Here is a 24,736-nt window from a genome sequence, read left to right on the forward strand (position 1 = left end):
TAAAGGGATCTGATTGGCACTACTGCAGGGTGTGTTTGTGTGTAACAGAATGTCACCAACATCAGATTAAGTCTGCTCATTTCTTGTTGTCACAGATGGTACAAGTGCTGAAATAGACTCAGCACCTATCCTACAGAATTTTGAGTAGTTTTTTGCCGCCTTGAAACTGGCCGCATGTCTGTCCTGTTTGTCCTGCGTGTTATGCCAAGGCTGTTGCGTACAGTAAAACTACTATCTTACTATTGCCAGCACACTTGGACAAATTCAACATCCTCAGTGTTGAATGCAGAATGACCCAAATTGTGGCTGCTGAGTTTGCAAAAAAAAAACAAATGTGCACATTTTTGAAGTCTACATCAGCACACAGTATACCAGGGGTGTCCAAACTTTTTCCACTAAAGGCCGCACACTGAAAAATCAAAGCAAGCGGGGGCCATTTTGATATTTTTTTAAATTTCAAAAACCAATACAATATATGTATAAAAAAGTATACATTCAGGCCTCCACTCAGGCTTGATCCCAGGGACCCCAAAGGATTTTGGTCAACAAAATATTTAAAATGTGTCATTATTTTGTATTATTATTATTATAAATAAATGATAAATGGGTTATACTTGTATAGCGCTTTTCTACCTTCAAGGTACTCATAGCGCTTTGACACTATTTCCACATCCACCCATTCACACACACTGATGGCGGGAGCTGCCATGCAAGGCGCTAACCAGCAGCCATCAGGAGCAAGGGTGAAGTGTCTTGCCCAAGGACACAACGGACATGACTAGGATGGTACAAGGTGGGGATTGAACCCCAGTAACCCACAACCCTCCGAATGCTGGCACGGCCACTCTACCAACTTCGCCACGTCGTCCCCATTATTCAAGGTTTAAATCTCTAGATCAACATTAGGTCTATCTGTCAATATAACGCTTTTAAAGATTTAAGTTGTATGCCATTTTTGTCAAAGAAAACCCTGTTTTGTTATGGGAAAAAAACACAAAATATGCAATAGTTTCCCCCAATAAAATTTTAAAGTGGAATATTTGAGATAATATAATAATTGGAGCCTTAAAAATGTCAACGCATAACATTGATTTTAATGTTTTTTGGTTTTTTTTAGCAATGACACAAAAAAAAATCCCACAAAAATTATTGGGGATTCAAAAGGGTACTACTCATTAAAAAAAAATATTTTTTTTACTGTTTACTTTAAACACAATCGTCTTGAGATCAACTTAAGATCCATCCGTCAATTATAACTTTCATTGTTGTTTATGTTTTTTGTTTGTTCTTTTTAGGCCCTTCTTTAGAGAAAAAACAACTTAGTTTTTTATATGGCAAACACAAAATACCGTATTTCCTTGAATAGCCGCAGAGGCGCTAATTAATTTAAAACCTCCTGTCACTCCGGCGCTTACCAGAAGCCTGCAGGATGGCCAAGCATGCGCTAATTATTTTAAAACCTCTTCTCACTCCGGCGCTTACCTTATCATGAAAAGCACATTTAATAAAAAAAAACATTATTATCGTCTTACCTTTAGGTATAAATGAGTCCATGCCAGCTCCTTTTGAAGAAAAGCATCGATATAGAAGTCTTCCTTATCTTTCTTCAGTTTTAAAAGTCTCTCTGTCTCGATGGGGATCTTCCTTTTAAGTATTACCTCCTGCTTCGATTGAAAGTCCAGTTTAGAAAACAGTTTTATTTTAGATATGTAATCCTCCATGGTAAAAGTCCAAGCAAACAATGGCTGCGCACTCTTGCTGCCGGTTGTCTTCTTCTGCAGCACTCTTCTGCAGTACCAGCAGTCGCAAGAAGGATCACTAGCGCCCTCTAGCACCAGGAGGCGGGAGTCATTTAATGACTCATATTTGACCCGGCGGAAGTGCCAAGCATGCGCTAATTATTTTGCAAAACGAGTTTGACCCGGCTGTAATTCGAGGCATGCGAATACCATATTCCCGGTGCCAATTCAAGGAAATACGGTATGCAACATTTTCCCCAAAAATATCTCAAAGTGGAATATTTAATGTGACGTAGTTGGAGCCTTGAATAGGTCAATAATTCATAATGACATTGATTTTGATTCATTATTATTTTTTAAAGGAAACAACAGCCTGCATGTCAGCTTTGTGTCATTAGAGTAAACATTGCAACATTTTCTTGTCACCTGTTTGCTCTTTTATACCACTTTTTTATGTTTTTTATTTATTTAATCGTATTTTTAGAATGTGCCGTGGGGCCGTTAAAAATTACCTGCGGGCCGCACTTTGGACACCCCTGCAGTATACAGTATGTCAGGGTAAAACACACGCACGTGCACACACGTATCTGGAGAACCAGCATCCTCTACAGTAGACATTGGTCAGGATACGTGCATACACATGGAGCGAGAGACAGATATTCGTCCTAGAAGCAAAGTATGGCAGACATGAGTCACACAGTCAAGGGCAGATGGCAGTGCATGAGTGTGAGTGTGTCACTCGGTGTGTGTGTGTGTGTTGGGGGTCAAATGAGGACATCTGACTAACACATTTTCCAGCACAACAAAAAACAAAGACATTTCAGAGGAAACGCACTCCGACCAAAGAATAACTGATCATGTGTTATGATAAAATTCATTATGTAAACAAACTGTACGTCAATAACTGTACACACTTTATCTCCCCCCCGAGTGGAAGCGCTCACTCAACATAACGGGGACCATAATAGTTTAAATTGACATCTGCCGTAAAACCCCAGGAATAGGTAGATGGGACGAAACCCCACGTGAAACAAAATGAGTCACCCTGGACCTGTCAATCAGGTTGACAGATAAGCATTCATACTCAGTGAGTCTTGAGACAGCAATTACCCAACACACACACACACACACCAGGGCCGGCCCGTGGCATAGGCCGTATAGGCAAATGCTAAGGGCGCCGTCCATCAGGGGGCGCCACGCCAGTGCCACAAATGTTGGAGAAAAAAAAAAAAAAAAAAAGTTGGTACTATTATTTCTAAATACAAAAAATAATCCCACGTTAATTAAAATGCAAAGAAAATGCAATGTGCGCCCCCTCCCTTCCCGTATCATGACTTTTTTTGGACGTCACCACATCAAAAAATCAACACAAGATGTCAAAACGGCAAAAACTGTCAGGTTCCCAGGGAATAGAAAAGAAGAGGAGGAGAAACGAGAAAAAGACAGAGGTAGCAGGGAGATAACGTTAGCCGACATGAAATTATTTGTCTGTTACCGAATGTGATAGTAACCTGGCTTTTTAGCATTAAGCTAATGTTACATGATTCGGCAATTGCTAATCAATAAATAGCTAGTTCTGTTTTAACGTCGGGTTAATATTGTGGAGGGGGCTAAATTGTTATGGAAAATAATAATGTAACGTTAGGTAATTACAGTACTCCCACCTTACATTCCTCAGGGACATTTGTATTAGATCTTTTAAGCAGGTGTTTTTTGTTTACATTGTTATTGCCTGCTGGTTAGCTAATGTTTGCCCTGCAGGTAATAGTCACTTTTCCACCCCTTTATATATTAGGTATAGTTGTAAGCCTAGTTGTTAAAGTGCACATCATTAATGTTAATAAAGCAATATCACATGAGAGGGAATGCTGTTTTTTAATTTGAGCACTGCTGTGATTCGGTTAAAGATAATCATAACATAATATTCTCATATAATATGTTAATTTGCTTTCTTTAAGTAAAAAAAGGTCAAAGACAAAGCTATTCGGTTTCTTGTGAGTATATACACTTCACTGCCGATGTGGGGGGGCGCCACCTAAAATCTTGCCTAGGGCGCCAGATTGGTTAGGGGCAGGCCTGACACACCCACACACACACAAAGGACCCAAAGTATTTCTCCACAACTGCCAATGTGATGTAACAAAACTAATGTACTGTTCATTTTTGTTGCTTCTTCATTTTCTCTAATTCACCGAATATCCTTATCTTGACTCACTCTGCTTGTAGGGTTGTCACGATACCAATATTTTGGTATGTATTTTGATACTTTTTTAAATAAAGGGGATCAAAAAAAATTACATTATTGTCTATTTTAAAGGCCTACTGAAAGCCACTACTACCGACCACGCAGTCTGATAGTTTATATATCAATGATGAAATCTTAACATTGCAACACATGCCAATACGGCCGGGTTAGATTAGTAAAGTGCAATTTTAAATTTCCCGCGAAATATTCTGCTGAAAACGTCTCGGTATGATGACATTTGCGCGTGACGTCACGGATTGTAGCGGACATATCGGGACACCATTGTGGCCAGCTATTAAGTCGTCTGTTTATATCGCAAAATTCCACAGTATTCTGGACATCTGTGCTGGTGAATCTTTTGCAATTTGTTTAATGAACAATGAAAACAGCAAAAAAGAAAGCTGTAGGTGGGAAGCGGTGTATTAGCGGCCGGCTGCAGCAACACAAGCAGGAGGACTTTGAGTTGGATAGCAGACGTGCTACCGTGAGTACGCAGCTTTGGCTTGCAAACATTTGATCGCTTGCCCGTACGTGCATGCCGCTATGTGCATGTCACGTACGTAACTTTGGGGAAATATATGTGCTGTATGAACTTTACGGAGGTGAACGGTACTTTGGGCTGTGGGATTGAGTGTGTTGTGCGGGTGTTTGAGTTGTATTGGTGGTTATATGGACGGGAGGGGGGAGGTGTTTGTTATGAGCGATTAATTTGTGGCATATTAAATATAAGCCTGGTTGTGTTGTGGCTAATAGAGTATATATATGTCTTGTGTTTATTTACTGTTTTAGTCATTCGCAGCTGAATATCAGGTCCCACCCGCCTCTCACAGCATCTTCCCTATCTGAATCGCTTCCACTGCCCTCTAGTCCTTCACTCTCACTTTCCTCATCCACAAATCTTTCATCCTCGCTCAAATTAATGGGGTAATCGTCGCTTTCTCGGTCCGAATCGCTCTCGCTGCTGGTGGTCATGATTGTAAACAATGTGCAGATGTGAGGCGCTCCACAACCTGTGACGTCACGCTACTTCCGGTACAGGCAAGGCTTTTTTTATCAGCGACCAAAAGTTGCGAACTTTATCGTCGATGTTCTCTACTAAATCCTTTCAGCAAAAATATGGCAATATCGCGAAATGATCAAGTATGACATAGAATGGACCTGCTATCCCCGTTTAAATAAGAAAATGTCATTTCAGTAGGCCTTTAATATCTGCTTACTTTCTCTTTTAACATGTTCTATCTACACTTCTGTTAAAATGTAATAATTTACTTATTCTTCTGTTGTTTGGATGTTTTACATTAGTTTTGGATGAAACCACAAATGTACACTACCGTTCAAAAGTTTGGGGTCACATTGAAATGTCCTTATTTTTGAAGGAAAAGCACTTTAAACTAGTCTTAACTTGAAAGAAATACACTCTATACATTGCTAATGTGGTAAATGACTATTCTAGCTGCAAATGTCTGGTTTTTGGTGCAATATCTACATAGGTGTTTCGAGGCCCATTTCCAGAAACTATCACTCCAGTGTTCTAATGGTACAATGTGTTTGCTCATTGGCTCAGAAGGCTAATTGATGATTAGAAAACCCTTGTGCAATCATGTTCACACATCTGAAAACAGTTTAGTTCGTTACAGAAGCTACAAAACTGACTTTCCTTTGAGCAGATTGAGTTTCTGGAGCGTCACATTTGTGGGGTCAATTAAACGCTCAAAATGGCCAGAAAAAGAGAACTTTCATCTGAAACTCGACAGTCTATTCTTGTTCTTAGAAATGAAGGCTATTCCACAAAATTGTTTGGGTGACCCCAAACTTTTGAACAGTAGTGTACATTTTAAAAAAAATGAAAAAAGAGTTTGTGATGCTAAAAAATATCTACGTAATCATAGTAGTATCGACTAGATACGCTCCTGTACTTGGTATCATTACAGTGGATTTTAGGTGTAGATCCACCCATGGCGTTTGTTCACATTGTGTCGCCGGTGAGCTACGGTGTGTAGTGAAGCATGTTTAGATATTGCCTAGCTATTGTCTGTCTACACACTTAATTAGACTTATACTAACTTTATTGATCCACAAAGGAAATTGTTCCCCACAAGGGAAATTGTTCCACATTGTTTGCTTGTAACAACTCTGTGGTTGTGCGTTGCCGAACGTTTGCTGTGTTCTACATCCACCTCAAGTGCAATCGCGACCTATCCTCATCTCCATCCCCTCCCACTCTATTTTCTTTTCCAATCCCTCAGTGGCTGCTTAGTGAACCTTTTCATCTTCGGATAGCGAGCCTCTCTTCTGCCAACACTGTCACTCTGTAGAGCACACAACTCTGCCAATGCAGAGGAATCCCGCCAAAATCATACCCTAATATTATATCCACCATCTGCATGTGACTGGGACTGTGATCTGCATTGTGCACAATCATTATGAGAGACATGACTATGAGAGACATGACGATTGATGTTATTATTTTTTTGCATTCTAAATATTAAATACATGCGATTAATACTCCACTTACTATAGGAACCGCTCTATTCCGCCTATAAATGTTGCATTGCGGTCGCATTGCTGCGGTGTTCTTGTTCTCATATACTCCGGAAGACAAGCAGGAATAGTTAGAAGCTGTGTTCAGGTAGGAATTCAAGTTTATTCAAAAACTGAAAGCAAAAATTTACAAGATATTTACGTGCCGGAGACATGGGTAGCTAGGGAAAAGCTTCAAGAGGAACTTAGCTCAGAAGTAGCTATCAACATAGAATTTACTTGTACAGGAATTAGAGTGTGACTAAACAATCCCAAGAAACTAAGGCTGGGAGACAACAGAGCATAAAGGGGCGTGATTAGAGGAAGTAACAGGTGAGGAAACTAATTACTAAACATAAAAAGGAGAGACTAATCAGTGTCCAAGGCAACAAGAAAACTAAACAAATGAAAAAAAACTTGCGTGAACAAAAGTAGACACAAATTAATTTTTTTTTTAAAGAAGGGCCTAAAACGAACAAACAAAAAAAATAAACAACAATAAAACTTATAACTGACGGATAGATCTGAAGTTGATCTCGAGATTATTGTGTTAAAAGTAAACATTTTGAGTAGGACCCATTTGGATCCCCAATAATTTTAGTGTGATTTGTTTTTAAGTGTCATTGCTCAAAAATAATAATGATATAATAATAAAAAAAATCAATGGTGTTATGAGTTATTGACCTTTTTAAGGCTCCAATTGTTATATAATCTCAAATATTCCACTTAAAAATTTTTTTGGGTGAACATATTGCATATTTTGTGTTTTTTCCATAAAAAAACAGGGTTTTCTTTGACAAAAAGAGCATACAACTTAAATCTTTAAAAACAGTATATTGACAGATAGACCTAATGTTGATCTACAGATTTAAAACTTGAAAAATAATAATAAAAATAATAATACTGAATAATGACACATTTTTAATATTGTTTTGACCAAAACCCCTTTGGGGTCCCCGGCATCAAACCTGAGTGGAGGCCTAAATGTATATTTTTTATACATATATTGTATTGGTTTTTAAAATAAAAAAATATCAATCAATCAATGAATGAAAGTTTACTTATATAGCCCTAAATCACGAGAGACTCAAAGGGCTGCACAAGCCACAACGACATCCTCGGTTCAGATCCCACATCAGGGCAAGGAAAAAACTCAACCCATTGGGATGACTATGAGAAACCTTGGAGGGGACCGCAGATGTGGAATGGTCCCCGCTTGCTATGATTTTTCAGTGTGCGGCCCTCAGTGGGAAAAGTTTGGACACCCCTGTCTTAGACCATGACAATAAAGCTCTTAAAAGACATTAAGCTTCTATATACGTGATGTAAGTATACATGTTATGTAGTAACAGGCACATTTATAATAACAGTAAATATTAGGGATGTCCGATAATATCGGCCTGCCGATATTATCGGCCGATAAATGCATTAAAATGTAATATCGGAAATGATCGGTATCGGATTTTTTATTATCTGTATCGTTTTTTTTGGTTTTTTTATTGTTGTTTTTTATTAAATCAACATAAAAAACACAAGATACACTTACAATTAGTGCACCAACCCAAAAAACCTCCCTCCCCCCATTTCTTTCTGTTATCAATATTCTGGTTCCTACATTATATATCAATATATATCAATACAGTCTGCAAGGGATACAGTCCGTAAGCACACATGATTGTGCGTGCTGCTGGTCCACTAATAGTACTAACCTTTAACAGTTAATTTTACTCATTTTCATTAATTACTAGTTTCTATGTAACTGTTTTTATATTGTTTTACTTTCTTTTTTATTCAAGAAAATGTTTTTAATTTAGTTATCTTATTTTATTATTTTTTTTTAAAGAGTTGGACAATATCGGAATATCGGATATCGGCAAAAAGCCATTATCGGACATCCCTAGTAAATATTCCTGTATTTTGATCATTTTAAGAATACATGGCGCATTCATTTCAAAAACGCTTTTTTTTACTTCATCACTGATTATTACTTACTGCAGACTTCATGAGAGCCAGCAAACATAATACAGCATCACTTACTGTGCAATGTCTGCTGTCATTAGAATGCAGACTGTTAGGATGTTCATATATTCTAATTTTTAGGTAAAGAATGACCATAATTCTCACAAAGTAAGGGTAGGCAAAATTCCCCCCCAAAAGTGCAGTACCCCTTTAAAGGTCCCACTACATTAGTAAACACTACTGATAATACAGTAAACACTACTGTTTTGCATGTCTGTAGCTGTAATGCTATTGAGCTGTTTGTGTGTGTGTTATTATGCAGCTGATCTACTTTTTGCAAATACACTATAACTACACTTGTCCAACGTAAAGGACGCCAAATATCCCGAACAACAATGTAACATTAAGGAGTGGGACAGGAGGAACCGCACGTTAGCAATACTGGCATAGGGAATTAGCTACAGTGCTAATTAGGGATGAGTGTCGTTTACATTTTTACATCGATAGCAGTACCAAATCGGTAATTCTGAAACGGTATCTGTGCTTAAACGGGGACCAAACCGGTACTAAAAAATAGAAAACATACAAATGCATTTTTATTAGAGATGTCCGATAATATCGGCCGATAAATGCTTTGAAATGTAGTATCGGAAATTATCGGTATCGTTTTTTTTATTATCGGTATCGGGTTTTTTTTGTTTTTTGTTTTTTGTTTTTTTTAATTAAATCAACATAAAAAACACAAGATACACTTACAATTAGTGCACCAACCCAAAAAACCTCCCTCCCCCATTTACACTCATTCACACAAAAGGGTTGTTTCTTTCTGTTATTAATATTCAGGTTCCTACATTATATATCAATATATATCAATACAGTCTGCAAGGGATACAGTCCGTAAGCACACATGATTGTGCGTGCTGCTGGTCCACTAATAGTACTAACCTTTAACAGTTAATTTTACTCATTTTCATTAACTACTAGTTTCTATGTAACTGTTTTTATATTGTTTTACTTTCTTTTTTATTCAAGAAAATGTTTTTAATTTATTTATCTTATTTTATTTTATTAATTTAAAAAAAAAAGGACCTTATCTTCACCATACCTGGTTGTCCAAATTAGGCATAATAATGTGTTAATTCCATGACTGTATATATCGGTATCGGTAATTAAGAGTCGGACAACATCGGAATATCGGATATCGGCAAAAAGCCATTATCGGGCATCCCTAATTTTTATCTTTAAGGATTTTGTGACATGCAAGTTGAACTGAATTGTAATGTAAATCAGTGGTTCTAAATATTTCTGAGGTACCACCTCACAAAAAAGACGGTATCATCACACCACGTTTTTCGTTTTTCTTCTCTGGAAAGTGGAGAAAACAAGTGAGGGACATTATAAAATTGTTACCATGTTTTGGTGCTCATAAACAGATTCTTTGAACACAATTACTGGAAATTATTAAAAAGGCAATTAAGCTTAATAAGAGAGCTGTAAGATTCATGCAGATGTATTCAACTGTCAATTAGTGGAACACAGTCCTCATCCAAATAGTTAATCATATTGGTGGCTAAATAATGTTGAATCTCTGCTTTTCTTTTTGCTCACTCAGATGTTTTTATTTTAGCTAGTAGGGCCACCTCTTTACTTGCAAATGCATGCACAGTGCCATTCGGATTCTGGGGTGGATTAAAATTCAGATTTCAGAGCCATAATGACAGACAGGGAAGATTTTAAATGTTATTGTATGTAACTTTGCCTTCCTCCAACCATGTTCCAGTCAGTTTTGTATGATACGACTAACTTGTTCATTCAAAACTGAAACTGAATTAACACTCTTTTGCTCCCATATTTGACTCCCTTAGCAGTGATATATTTATTTATTTATTAAGGAACAATCTGCTTTACAGACTGCAAATAGCCCAGAGCATAGCAGACACCAGGAACACAAAAGGACAATGTGACAATTGCTGCATTTCCATTGCAATTTTGCGCAAAATAAAAGCAATATTTCAAAAATGTTGACAAAGTATATTTTGTATGTGTTTCCATTAAAGGGTGTTTGGCGTCATGAGCCGTAATTCTTGCAAAATCTCGTTCTACAAGACTCCACTTTGGAGGAAGACGGACGCTTTGCGATTCCATGGTTTTGAAGCTGTGATTACACTTGCAGCCACTGCTGTTGCCGTGATTGTTAGTAGAAGACGAAGGCAGCGGGTGATCACTCAAAGGCAAACCCCCGCCCCGACTAGGGATGATGCTCGAACCCGGTTTTCCCGGTTGTTCGATAAGAAAAGAACCGAGTCCTCAGACTCGAATCCCTTTTTGAGAACCGGTAAATGTTATCGAGACCACTATAGTAAAGAAAAAGAGTTGGTTCTTTATTCGAATCCCTGGGAACGAATCCCGTCCCGACCAGAAATGCCCCGTGAGACATCACAAGAAATGACGTCACGTAGCTCAGTCATTAGGCGCAGATAGGGAAAGCAGGAAAAACAATGGACCGGAAAAAGCGCTCCAAGGTGTAATAAAGTTCAAAACAAAAGGTATAATCCAATTAATAACTTTACAGAGAGATTTGAGCAGGGTACAAACACATGACCAACACTTTTACGACCAACCGGAAACATAGCAACCAGGCTAGCAACGCACCTCCTTTACGGCAGCTGTCGCAACGTTCTTAAAGCAACCGCAGCACATACATATATATACAACACATCTCCCTTTAACTTTTGTTTTTCTTTCCTTGTAAACAAAACAAAATCACACTGTATATGTGTTGTCTGTCTAATTATAAATAATGCAGACAAGGCGTGTTGGCTGAGTTCTTGATGTTTACTTTCACAGCGTGCTCATAACCTCATTCTTAGCTGCCGGGTGGCGACATGCTCGTCACTCCCGTTGCATGCTGGGTAGTGTAGTTGTTATATACCCTAGCTCATAACGTCACATCTTTCCCCCTATAAAGCAATAATGTTAACTCAATAAAGTGTATTTCTTTTTTTAGCTTTAACTTTTCATTTTTTAGCATTGTAATCACATTTGCACACAACTTTTCTCTTCATAGAATTTTCTTTCAATGAAGAAAGAAAGTGCAAATATGTCAAAGCATCATAACAAAACTCGAAAAAACCAAGAGTTCTTAAAACTCTCAATCAGCCTCTTAGGTGGCTGAACATGTCTCTTAGGTCTAGACCAGGGGTCGGCAACCCGCGGCTCTTTGACCACTCTGATGCGGCTCAGCTACATACTTGCCGACCCCCCCAATTTTCCCAGGAGACTTATGGATCTCAGTGTCTCTCATAGATAACTCCCAGGGAAAATATAATCCTATTTACACTCGAATTACTAAATAAAGGGAGTGCCCTAATTGCACTGCAGTAATTGTCCTCTATAGCATTTACAAACAGCGTGCCAGCCCGGCCACATGTTGTATGTAGCTTTTACTTGCACACGTAGGAGACAGCAAAGCATACTTACTCATCAGCCACACAGCTTACACTGACGGTAGCCGTATCAAACAACTTTAACATTGTTACGTTACAAATATGCGCCACACTGTGAACCCACACCAAAAAAGAATGAAAAACACATTTCTGGAGAACATCCCACCGTAACACAACATAAACACAACACAACCAATACCCAGAATCCAGTGGCGTGTGGTGAGGTTAATGTCTGGTGAGGCACGACTGCATTATCACAGTCAGATTTACAAACATATGAACCTGCAGTGCAGGTGTACCTAATGTTGTGTCCCTGCAGTCGTTCGCGGCTCCTGCAGCGCGAGCATTGTTGTTTTTGCACTTTTTGGCTTCTTGTTAAGTGATTTTTTTTGGGTGGATTCGGTCTTGCACATGGAGGGTTTGGGTGTGGGCTTTGGTTGGTGTGGCGCTCCCGTCGGGCGACGCATTCTGCGGCGGAGGTGCACGAGCCTCCAGTTTTATGATCGCTCAGCACAAGAAATACGTTACACACATACAGTTGTTGACAAAATACACTGTACATTATATACCTCAGCTAACTAAACTATGGAAATGTATAATATAATTCATATAGCAATACAGTCTCACTGCACAGCAGGCCAGCAGTTAGCCGAGTCATTGCGCACAATCCATGTTGAGGCACAAATCAGTGACGTGCCTCAACTGGCTGCTGATCACCGCACCGTCTCTTCTCAGTATTTGAACGGCAAATGTGAAAATAAAAATAATCTAAAACTGGTGAAGTTAAATGGAAAATAACTTTAGTATAATTACTGGATACATATAACAATTTAATTAATTTTTTTTTCTTTTTACTTTTTTTTTTCTTTCCATAATGGCAGGTGAGGCCGTGCCTCCCCTGCCTCTAGTGACGGCACGCCACTGCCAGAATCCCATGCAGCCCTAACTCTTCCGGTCTACATTATACACCCCCGCTACCACCAAATCCCCCCACACATCAACCCCCCCCCTCTCTGTGCGTTGGTTGAGCGGAAGAGTTAGGGCTGCATGGGATTCTGGGTATTGGTACCGTCAGTGTAAGATGTGTGGCTGCTGAGGTAGTACGCCTTGCTGTCACTTACGTGAGTAAGCTGAAACTGCATTCTACATGTGGTCGAGCAGGTACACTGTTTTGGCAGGCTGTAGAGGGCGCCAAAAGCAGTGTCATCACGCCCTGATATTCGGGAGTCTCCCGGGAAAAATGAGAGGGTTGGCAAGAATGACGCTATCAAGCGCCATTCATTCAAAACATCAAATTTCCACATTAAAGTGCGTGCCGGTGCGTGTGTCGGAGACCCCTGGGTAACATAGCCCAAAGCATTTAAGCTTTGTATGCGGTGTTTTTCATTTTAAATTTAAAATTTTTTTTTGTGGCTCCCATTATTTTCCTTAATTTGTGAAACTTGCCAAAATGGCTCTTTGAGTGGTAAAGGTTGCCGACCCCTGGTCTAGACAGTCTCTCAACAGCAGGTGACGCGGACACTGCTGTCAGTCCTTGGTCAGCAAGGTCAGCAGGTCCAGCTGAGTCCTGTTGAGCCTTTTCCTGAGTAATAGCTGTAGTTAGTATGTTCCAATAGCAGCAGAAGTGCACTTTTTGGAGAGCTGTATTATTTTCAGTTTTGTGCCCAAGGGACTGATTTTATTTAACACTATATTATTATTTATACACCTATAGTGATCACAGAGACAGGTTGTTTTTGTGTTACTGTATATATTTGTTTTTCTGAAAAATCCCACTTAATATACTTTGGGTAAGAACAGTCAATATTTTTTTTTTTTTTTTTTTTTTAGGGGGGTAACAGTCAATATTTATTTATTTATATTAGATTTTATTTTTTTCTTATATAATAAAAGTGAGCTTTTGTTAAACCAAATATTGTGTGTTTTTTGGACTCGATAAGAGAATCGATAAGGAATCGGTTCGATAAGAGGATTCGATAATAGGCTCGAACTCGATAATTTCTTATCAAACATCATCCCTAGCCCCGACCGACGGATCTGAAGCAGAATCAAGACGGCCCGTATGCCCTAGTTGTCCTGCATCGGTGCCCCGCCGGTTTGGTCTTTAGGGGTCTTGTAAATGCGAAACAATGTGTTTACATCTTGCTTTTGTGACACAACTTCAATACCGAAACATCTGAAAAACTGCGTCATAAGAGCGTAAAAAATGTTTTGGCAATATTGGAGAGGTTTTTCGAAATATGGGTGTTTCCACTACCAGTTTCTTATTGTGATATTTAGGTTTTGCACATTTCTAGGGGTAATGAAAACACAGCTAATAAGTAAATACACAGACATAAAAAAACTAAATAATAAAGACTACAATTAATCAAAGTTATGTCATGACTGGGAACTTTTAAGAAATAGTTTAAGATGCTTTTTAAAAGTCCAGAAAGCAGGACATTCTCTAATATTTATTAGGAAGTTGTTCAAAAATGACCTCCTCGGACTGACAGAACTGTTGGTCCAATGTTGTAATTTTGTAAATGTCTCTTTTGGAGGAGACGCTTCGCTGCCCAAACCTCTGCTAGTCTTCAGTTTAATGAATGTGGAAAGTGAGGGTGGGGCTAGTCCATGAAGAACTATTTTTTTTAACCAAATTTTACCGACATTTACCAAAATGTTATGAATTACTGATGAAATGACAGAGGCTTTTGATCAATTTTTATTTTTTTCTATAGATTTTTGATGGGCACTAATGGGAAGTGATCAAAGTACTGTAACCAGCCATCATACCATAAGAGATTCACCACTGTCAGGGAGTGGAGAAGCAGTATTCATAACTGTCACTCATGTCAGCCATCATCAAAACTTACAGTTAGGTCCATAAATATTTGGACATTGACACAATTTTCAGTATTCCAGCTCTGTACTACACCACAATGGATTTGAAATGAAACAATCAAGATGTGCTTTAAGTGCAGACTTTTAGCTTTAATTTGAGGGTGAACGGTGTAGGAATTACAACACATTTTATATGTGCCTTCCACTTTTTAAGGGACCAAAAGTAATTGGACAATTGGCTACTCAGCTGTTCCATGGCCAGGTGTGTGTTATTCCCTTGTTTTTTTCCATTTATTTAATTTACATAGAGCAGATAAAAGGCCTAGATGTCATTTCAAGTGTGGTATATTCATTTGGAATGTGGGGAGGTCATCTCTCAATATGAAGTCCAAAGAGCTGTCACTATCAGTGAAGCAAGCCATCGTTAGGCTGAAAAATCAAAACAAAGCCATCAGAGAGATAGCAAAAACATGAGGTGTGGCCAAATCAACTGTTTGGTACATTCTTAAAAAGAGAGAACACACTGCTGAGCTCAGCAACACCAAAAGACCTGGAAGACCACGGAAAACAAGTGTGGTGGATGACAGACAAATCCTTTCCCTTGTCAAGAAAAAGCCCTTAACAACAGTTGGCCAGATGAAGAAAAGTCTCCAGGAGGTAGATGTATCTGTGTCCAAGTCAACAATTAAGAGAAGACTTCCCCAGAGGAAATACAGAGGTTTCCTCACAAGGTGTAAACCATTGGTGAGCCTCAAAAACAGGAAGGCCAGATTAGAGTTTGCCAAGAAACATGTAAAAGAGCCTGTGCAGTTCTGGAACAACATCTTATGGACAGATGAGACAAAGATCAACTTGTACCAGAATGATGGAAAGAGAAGAGTATGGAGAAGGGAAGGAACTGCTCAAGATCTAAAGCATACCAGCTCATCAGTGAAGCATGGTGGTGGTAGTGGCATGCATGGCTGCCAGTGGAACTGGATCTCTTATATTTATTGATGATGTGACAACTGACAAAAGCAGCAGAATGAATTCTGAAATGTTTGGGGCAATATTATCTGCTCATATTCAGCCAAATGCTTCAAAACTCATTGGACGGCGCTTCACAATGCAGATGGACAATGACCCCAAGCATACTGCGAAAGCAACTAAATAGTTTTTTAAGGCAAAAAAGTGGAATGTTCTGCAATGGCCAAGTCAATCACCTGACCTGAATCCCATTGAGCATGAATTTCACCTGCTGAAGACAAAACTGAAGGGAAAATGCCCAAAGAACAAGCAGGAAGTGAAGACAGCTGCAGAGGAGGCCCGGCAGAGCATCACCAGGGACCAAACCCAGCGTCTAGTGATGTCTATGGGTTCCACACTTCAGGCTGTCATTGACTGCAAAGGATTTGCAACAAAGTATTAAAAAGTAACAATTTTATTTATGATTATATTAATTGTCCAATTACTTTTGGTCCCTTAAAAAGTGGAAGGCAACCTCAAATTAAAGCTCAAAGTCTGCACTTAAAGCACATCTTGATTGTTTCATTTCAAATCCATTGTGGTGTTGTACAGAGCTGAAATACTGAAAATTGTGTCAATGTCCAAATATTTATGGACCTAACTGTATATATCACTTTTCAGCCTCCGTATACTCTTGTCTGATCACCCCCTCAGCCAAAGGCGCGTAGCAGCAGCAACAGTAATGCTCCAATGTGCAGGCTGCCTGCTCTTCAAAGTGAGCACTTTAAAGGCTGCAGACTTCCTCTCTCAGCCTTACACCAAGGCTAATACTTTAATACCCAGCAGGGTACACATACAGTGAGGCAAGAACTTCAATTTTGTCAATTTTCTTTTCGTTGTTGTCCCCATAGAGCAGGGGTGTCCAAACTTTTTCCACTGAGGGCCGCACACGGAAAAATTTAAGCATGCGGGGGCCAATCTGATATTTTTCATTTTCAAACCTTAACAAAATATATGTTTTTTTTTGTTTTTTTTTAACCTTCAGGGCTCCCGGGCACCATAAAGGGTCTCAGTGATTAAAATGTAAAAAAAGAAGTAAAATTATTATTATTTTTTTATTTAACGCTTACAGTAAATCTCTATATCAACTTTAGGTTGATATAAAGTAAAAAAAAAAAAAAAGGTTTCATGCCTTTTGTGTCAAAGACAACTTTGTTTTTTATAGTAAAACTGAAATGGGCAGTATTTAGTAATTAGAGCCCTAAAAGATCAATAATGCAGAACACCATTGATTTTAATTCTTTAATATTTTTGAGTAATCACAGTGAAATGTTAAATAAAATCCTACTAAACATATTATGGATCCAAAAGGTCCCCCACTCATAAAGTGATACATTTTTATTAGGTTTTTTTTACTTTTAACACTTAAATTACGAGATCAACTTCAGATATATCTGCCGATTTTACGTTTGAACTATTATTTTGTTTGTATTATGCTCTTTTGTCAAATAAAACTTTGATGTTTTTTTATGGCAACCACACAATATATGCAATATTTTTTCCACATAAAACATTTTAAAGTGACATTTTTTAAGTAATAATTCATTGTAACAGAGATTTGTTGTCTTTTTTTTTTTTTGAGCAATGGCAAAAAAAAAAAGAAAATAAACAAAGACAAAGAAAAAAAAAACTGCACGGCAGCTTTGTGTCAACATTGCAACTTTTTCTCGTTAGATTTCACCTCATTCCACTTTTTTTTAAATGTTTTTTTGAATTTTTGCAATACTGTCAATTTTGCAATTTTTGCAGAATGTGTGGGGGGCCGGTAAACGATTAGCTGCGGGCCGCAAATGGCCTCACTTTGGACACCTCTGCCATAGAGCTTATTTAGTGGACAGTTATGTGGGCATATATAGAAAAAACAGCATTTTAGAAGTTGGTAGAACAGTCAAACAATTCTAGCTTTAGGAGTAGAACTATTAGATATACTTTAAGGCTGGATTTACATTATTGCGCCCTAATGCACAGTGTAGTGCCTTTTCATACAGTATGTGCAATATTATTGTGCTAACATGCACTGAAAACTTGAAAAAACTCATAACTATTCCAAGGAAATCATGGCTCCATCAAAGTAAATGTGCTGACTACAGCTACTGTATAACATAAAAGGTGAAAAGCTTGAAAGGATCGGCAGAGTCATGCAAAAAAAAAAAATTACTACAAACATCGGAGAAAAAATGACCAGTGCAACTACTTTGGTCCAAAACAAAAGAAATAATCAGTGCTCGCAGTTCATTTGAGGATAGGACAGAGCCATAAAACTCACTTTATTGCTGTTTTGCTCTGCTGCTGGCGACGTGACATATTTTTTTTTACTGCAGGAGTCAAAATCCTCTAATCCTTGCAACATGCGTACAGTACAGACGAACGCCAATACACACACATACAGTATTTTACACTCTATATGTGAATGTGAAACCACAGGACTTTCCAATGCATCACCACGTACAGTATAGTGATGTACTGTACACTGCACTGAGCAACAGTGTTACAAACAGTAGAATGCAGTGTGGTTCTACACCACGACAAGCTGTAATAACATTTCATTAATACCTCTGAAAAAATGTCAACATACTGTACATCATTATCATTAAAATAAGGAGGAACACGTGTTGATACAGCTCTTGTACTGGGTGTATTAATGCATTTATAACCAAATGCTTTTCCTAAAAACTTTATTTAGAAACCTGGGCGGAATAAAAGGTGTTGCAGTCAGTGAACATGGATGTTGGGAAAGGATGTCAGTGACTAACATTAAAACATTACAACTTTGGATTTTTGTCATTGCCGAGAGCTCAAACCACGCGTAAACGTTTTTGTGTGTCTGTATGCGGAGTAAAACTCTGGAACAAACTGGACTTACAACACAAGCAATGCCAAACTATTAATCGATTTAAACTATTACACAAACATGGGGTCTGGTTCAAATATAGAGATGCAGGTCTTTAATTTGACTGTACTCTGTCTCAAAGTGTTAACATGTAATCAATGTTTCCTTACCATTATTGCTGTTGTCTATTACCATTGTTGGTATTTTGTCAAATACCACTGTTGGTACGTTCATTCTTCCTACATTGTTGATACAAATTACATTACAGTGTAATAATTATTGTTACCTGTGGTAATGCCACCATGATACAACATTTGTATTATAATCCTTGAACAAAGTAACAGTAAAACTCAATGTATTAATCAGTGAATGGAGAACTGGGGGTGGGATTAAATAAATTATATTTTTCCCCACTCCCTTTCAGGCAAAACTGGACCATCATGCTTACATACAGTATACTGTACATCACCTTTTGCATTATATTCCATCCATCCATCTTTGTCTGCTTATCCGAGGTCGGGTCACGGGGGCAGCAGCCTAAGCAGGGAAGCCCAGACTTCCCTCTCCCCAGCCACTTGGTCCAGCTCCTCCCGGGGGATCCCGAGGCGTTCCAAGGCCAGCCGGGAGAGATAGTCTTCCCAACGTGTCCTGGGTCTTCCCCGTGGCCTCCTACCGGTCGGACGTGCCCAAAACATCTCCCTAGGGAGGCGTTCGGGTGGCATCCTGACCAGATGCCCGAACCACCTCATCTGGCTCCTCTCCATGTGGAGGAGCAGCGGCTTTACTTTGAGTTCCTCCCGGATGACAGAGCTTCTCACCCTATCTCTAAGGGAGAGCCCCGCCACCTGGCGGAGGAAACTCATTTCGGCCGCTTGTACCCGTGATCTTGTCCTTTCGGTCATGACCCAAAGCTCATGACCATAGGTGAGGATGGGAACGTAGATCGACCGGTAAATTGAGAGCTTTGCCTTCCGGCTCAGCTCCCTCTTCACCACAACGGATCGATACAGCGTCCGCATTACTGAAGACGCCGCACCGATCCGCCTGTCGATCTCACGATCCACTCTTCCATCACTCGTGAACAAGACTCCGAGGTACTTGAACTCCTCCACTTGGGGCAGGGTCTCATCCCCAACCCAGAGATGGCACTCAAACCTTTTCCGGGCGAGAACCATGGACTCTGACTTGGAGGTGCTGATTTCCATCCCAGTCGCTTCACACTCGGCTGCGAACCGATCCAGTGAGAGCTGAAGATCTTGGCCAGATGAAGCCACATCATCTGCAAATAGCAGAGACCTAATCCTGCAGCCACCAAACCAGATACCCTCAACGCCTTGACTGCGCCTACAAATTCTGTCCATAAAAGTTATGAACAGAATCGGTGACAAAGGGCAGCCTTGGCGGAGTCCAACCCTCACTGGAAACGGGTCCGACCAAGCTCTGATACTGATCATACAGGGAGCGGACCGCCACAATAAGACAGTCCGTTAGCCCATACTCTCTGAGCACTCCCCACAGGACTTCCCGGGGTACACGATCGAATGCCTTCTCCAAGTCCACAAAGCACATGTAGACTGGTTGGGCAAACTCCCATGCACCCTCAAGGACCCTGCCGAGAGTATAGACCTGGTCCACAGTTCCACGACCAGGACGAAAACCACACTGTTCCATTATATTAATTTATATTATTACGTGTCGTCTACGTGTACTTTTTCGTTTTATGCCATTGCCTGAAATAAATGAATAAATGAAAAAAATTAAAAATGAACATACTATGCAACTAAAGCGAGCCTAGCGTTTAAAAGTGAACCACACGCACACACCTTGACACCCTGATTATGACTTCAAACTGTCGAGAAGCACTGTAATAATCCGCAGCTCCCCCAATGCCCACTATTGGCGCAGCCTCCGCTCTAGTTTCTGCCTCCAATTGCCTGAGCCTCAGCAGGGAGCCTCGCACATCCCTCTCAGCACCACTCAATTATTGCGTATACGCATGTCTCACGTGCACTCACTCATTCCCACTCGCATCGCATCTGTTAGTTCCCTCCTCTTCTTCCTCAGCCCTCCTCTGCCTGTCATCTCTCTGCTTCTTGTTGGCCTTCAGCAACACACACTCCATTTTGCATTGACGAGATGTATGGACGTGTGCATGAAATGTGAACGTGTACTGTATGTGCCTGGAAGTAAGTATGAGTGTACGGTGCAGGAGAGTGCAGCCTGAAGCAACCGCCAGCACTAGGGAGGCGTGCGCTCGAGCAGAACAATGGCATTCTGGGTAAAAATAGCCCTCACACTGTTGGAGGGAAAGAAAAGGAGACTAGCGAGTGTGACAGGGGAGTGAAGAGGGAGGGAGGAGGAAGACGAGTGGATGGATGGAAACGAATGATTGCACTTGAGTGAGTGTGAAGGAATAAAACAAACTGCAAGCTTAAATGTGTGGGGAAAGTGAAAAAATGTGAACGATCAAGAAGAGAAGCGATGTTTGCTCTTTAATCATGCTAAACAGAATATCATATCTATTTGTAAATATGTACTACAAAGGGACGGATTGATTGATTGAGACTTTTATTAGTAGGTTGCACAGTGAAGTACATATTCCGTACAATTGACCACTAAATGGTAACACCCGAATACGTTTTTCAACTTGTTTAAGTCGGGGTCCACTTAAATTGATTCATGATACAGATATATACTATCAGATATATACTATCATCGTAATACAGTCATCACACAAGATAATCACATTGAATTATTTACATTATTTACAATCAGGGGTGTGGAGGGAGAGAGAGAGAGAGAGAGAGAGAGAGAGAGAGAGAGAGAGAGAGAGAGAGAGAGAGAGAGGAGAGAGAGAGAGAGAGAGAGAGAGAGAGAGAGAGAGAGAGAGAGAGAGAGAGAGAGAGAGAGAGAGAGAGAGAGAGAGAGAGAGAGAGAGAGAGAGAGAGAGAGAGAGATCAGAAGGCATAAGAAAAAGTATCTGCATTTGATTGTTTACATTTGATTATTAACAATCCGGGGAGGGTGTTAGGCTAGGGTTGTAGCTGCCTGGAGGTGAACTTTTATTGCGGTTTTGAAGGAGGATAGAGATGCCCTTTCTTTTATAACTGTTGGGAGCGCATTCCACATTGATGTGGCATAGAAAGAAAATGAGTTAAGACCTTTGTTAGTTCGGAATCTGGGTTTAACGTGGTTAGTGGAGCTCCCCCTGGTGTTGTGGTTATGGCGGTCATTTACGTTAAGGAAGTAGTTTGACATGTACTTTGGTATCAGGGAGGTGTAGTGGATTTTATAGACTGGGCTCAGTGCAAGTTGTTTAACCCTGTCCTCCACCCTGAGCCAGCCCACTTTGGAGAAGTGGGTAGGAGTGAGGTGGGATCTGGGGTGGAGGTCTGGAAGTAACCTGACTAGCTTGTTCTGGGATGTTTGGAGTTTAGATTTGAGGGTTTTGGAGGTGCTAGGGTACCAGGAGGTGCATGCGTAATCGAAAAAGGGTTGAACGAGAGTTCCCGCCAGAATCCTCATGGTGCTTCTGTTGACCAGAAAGGAGATTCTGTAGAGAAATCTCGCTCGTTGGAAAGAAAAGCTACAGTCATTTGACTCCTAAATAGGACGGGGCATTACAACACACTGTATTTACTCAATAGTGCAGTGTTTTTCAACCACTGTGCATCAACTGTCTATTGATGATGATATTGTCTGGTGTGCCATGGGAAATTACGCAACTTCCCCTAATTGGTCCAAAAAATATTGTTTGCAAATCAATAATTATAATCTGCAAATAATGTGCCGTTGTCGAGTGTCTGTGCTGGCTAGAGCTCGGCAGGGTAACCGTGTAAAACTCCATACCAGTAGGTGGCAGCAGGTAGTTCGTTGCTTTGAAGAAGTCGGAACGCGTCGAGGATGGTTTGTGGTGATCCCGATATGCAGAGCACAGCGGGAGACAGCGTGCAGGTAAAACGGTGTGTAACGCTTAAACTAAAAATGAACAAAACGGAAAGGAAAAGGCAATGAATTACTGAACAATTATAAAAGCTCATTAAACTCAATAACTATACTTCAGAAAAGAGCTGCACGGATCATCAACAAGGTTGGATATCTGGACCATACTCACTCACTATTCTTACAGTCAAAAATATTGAAATTTAATGATATTATTTTGTATCAAACTGCACAAATAATGTATAAAGCCAAAATAAATAAACTCCCAGGAAGCATTCCAAAATTGTTCAGCACACCAGAGGGGGGTTATGATTTAAGGGGGAATTTAAATTTCAAAATGCTTAGTTATAGAACGACCATTAAAAGTTTTTGTATTTCAATTTGTGGAGGGAAATTATGGAATAGTTTGAATGTGGAGTTAAAGCAATGTCCAAACATAAACCAGTTTAAAAAGAAGTATAGGTACATGATATTCCAGAGGTACAGAGATGAAGAAGGGCTTTGATATTGGGTTGTTTGTGTTACAGAAAAGTATGGGGCTGCCCATTGAGGCAGTGGTGTTGGCTGTGGTGGCATGATTCCATTTCCATTAACACTAGTGGTAATGGTGTGGCTATGTATGTGCGTAGTGTGCATATGTATGTATATATCTATAATTTATGTATATACAAGTTCATTAAGTTTGTACATAGAGTGAACAGGTAGTTCTAGCTCAGAGTAATTTATGATTTAAAGAAAAGGGGTGGGATTAAATAAGTGTAAACTTCTTCTCACTCCTTTTCAAATATGTAAAAAAAAAGAAAAGAAAAAAAGAAAGTCCAATGCTCATTTGTTTTCGTTTTTTATTCTCCATTGTTTTCATTTTGTTATAATGGCTGTTAAGGCTATAGCACTGTATTGGATCAGGCCTGCTCTTGTTTTTATGCATATTTGAAATAAAAATATATATATATATTAGAAATATTGAAATCAATCAATGAAGCATATGGACGGCTAGCCTATAAATTAAATGCACGTACATTCAGCTAACCTTGCACTGTATAATGTAACTAACTACAACTATGCCCTTGAACTAGCGAGTGGAAGATGAGCTAGGAAAAGTGAAGAACATAGGTCGATGGGAATTAATTATGTAGTTTCATTCGATAATGGCTGAGAACGAAAGAAAAGTTTTAAACGACGTGCTGTTTGCTAATGGCTATTGGCCATTACCAAAGGCTATTGGCTAATTAGCTATATACTACATTAGCCTAAAAAACCAATCAGTCTCAATATAAATATAGTACTTTATTAGGTAACGTAACACAACACAGAGTGTGAATTGATTATTTAAGTGGACAAACCTTTTATTGTCGTTTTTTCTCGCCACAGGGACGTTCCGTCAAGGTTCTTTGTTTGTGTTCATCAAACTTTGCGCTATTATGTGTTTTGTCTTCTTCGACGAGATGACGTCACAAGTTCTTGTCACAAAGCCTTGACACATTTTTTAAGTAATAAAATAGTTTGATAAAATCAAATTATGCAGAAATTAAAGAAAAGCAATTTTGTGTTGTAAAATTGTTAAAAACAAAACAAAACAATAGCTACAAAAAAAACGTAATTTGACCATGTGAAACTTAAATAGTCACAAAAAACAAATCAACTAAATTTGCAATACAAAAAACAGTACACAACATCAAGTTTAAAGACCTAAACCTCTGAACAAGTTTTTACAGTGTATTTAATGACATACTATATATGAAATATTGTTTAGGCTTGAGAGGTTGAATACCAGCGTAAGGTTCATAAGGATTCCAGCTTACAAAGGCATAAAGGGCAATTAATTGGCAGATCAGCTTGGAAAGCAGACACTAACGCCAGAGCAGCACAGAGTTACCTCTCAGAAAGGCAGAGGCAAAATCATTGATTAAAGTAAATCTTTTGAAAGAGTGGCAATTACAATGATACGTGAGTACAACAGAAGGACACTTTCAGGCAATACAGGACACAGGAGGAGCGGGAAGAACTGTAAGGGGGAGCACAAAAGAGGAAGGAATCATATCACGCATTAAATACATCAGACTGAATAAGATATTGCACCTTATCAACAAACACTAAACAAGATTATGTTACAACTGCAATGAGGTAGAGTCAGTGGAACATGCAAATCATTAACTGTGGGAAATGCAGTAGAGAAAGGAGAAAACTAAGAAAGGAATTTAGAAGACAGGGAAAGAAGGTTTACTTG

General features: G+C 39.3%; 1 protein-coding gene across 2 annotated transcripts in view; it reads left to right on the plus strand.

Moving 5' to 3' along the window:
* bsna (bassoon presynaptic cytomatrix protein a) overlaps positions 1-24,736 on the plus strand; it is a 375,212-nt gene that overhangs the window by 308,067 nt on the left and 42,409 nt on the right. The gene's annotated exons all lie outside the window — the stretch shown is intronic.

This window comes from Entelurus aequoreus, linkage group LG07 (genome assembly GCF_033978785.1).
Source record: "Entelurus aequoreus isolate RoL-2023_Sb linkage group LG07, RoL_Eaeq_v1.1, whole genome shotgun sequence".
Lineage (NCBI taxonomy): Eukaryota > Metazoa > Chordata > Actinopteri > Syngnathiformes > Syngnathidae > Entelurus > Entelurus aequoreus.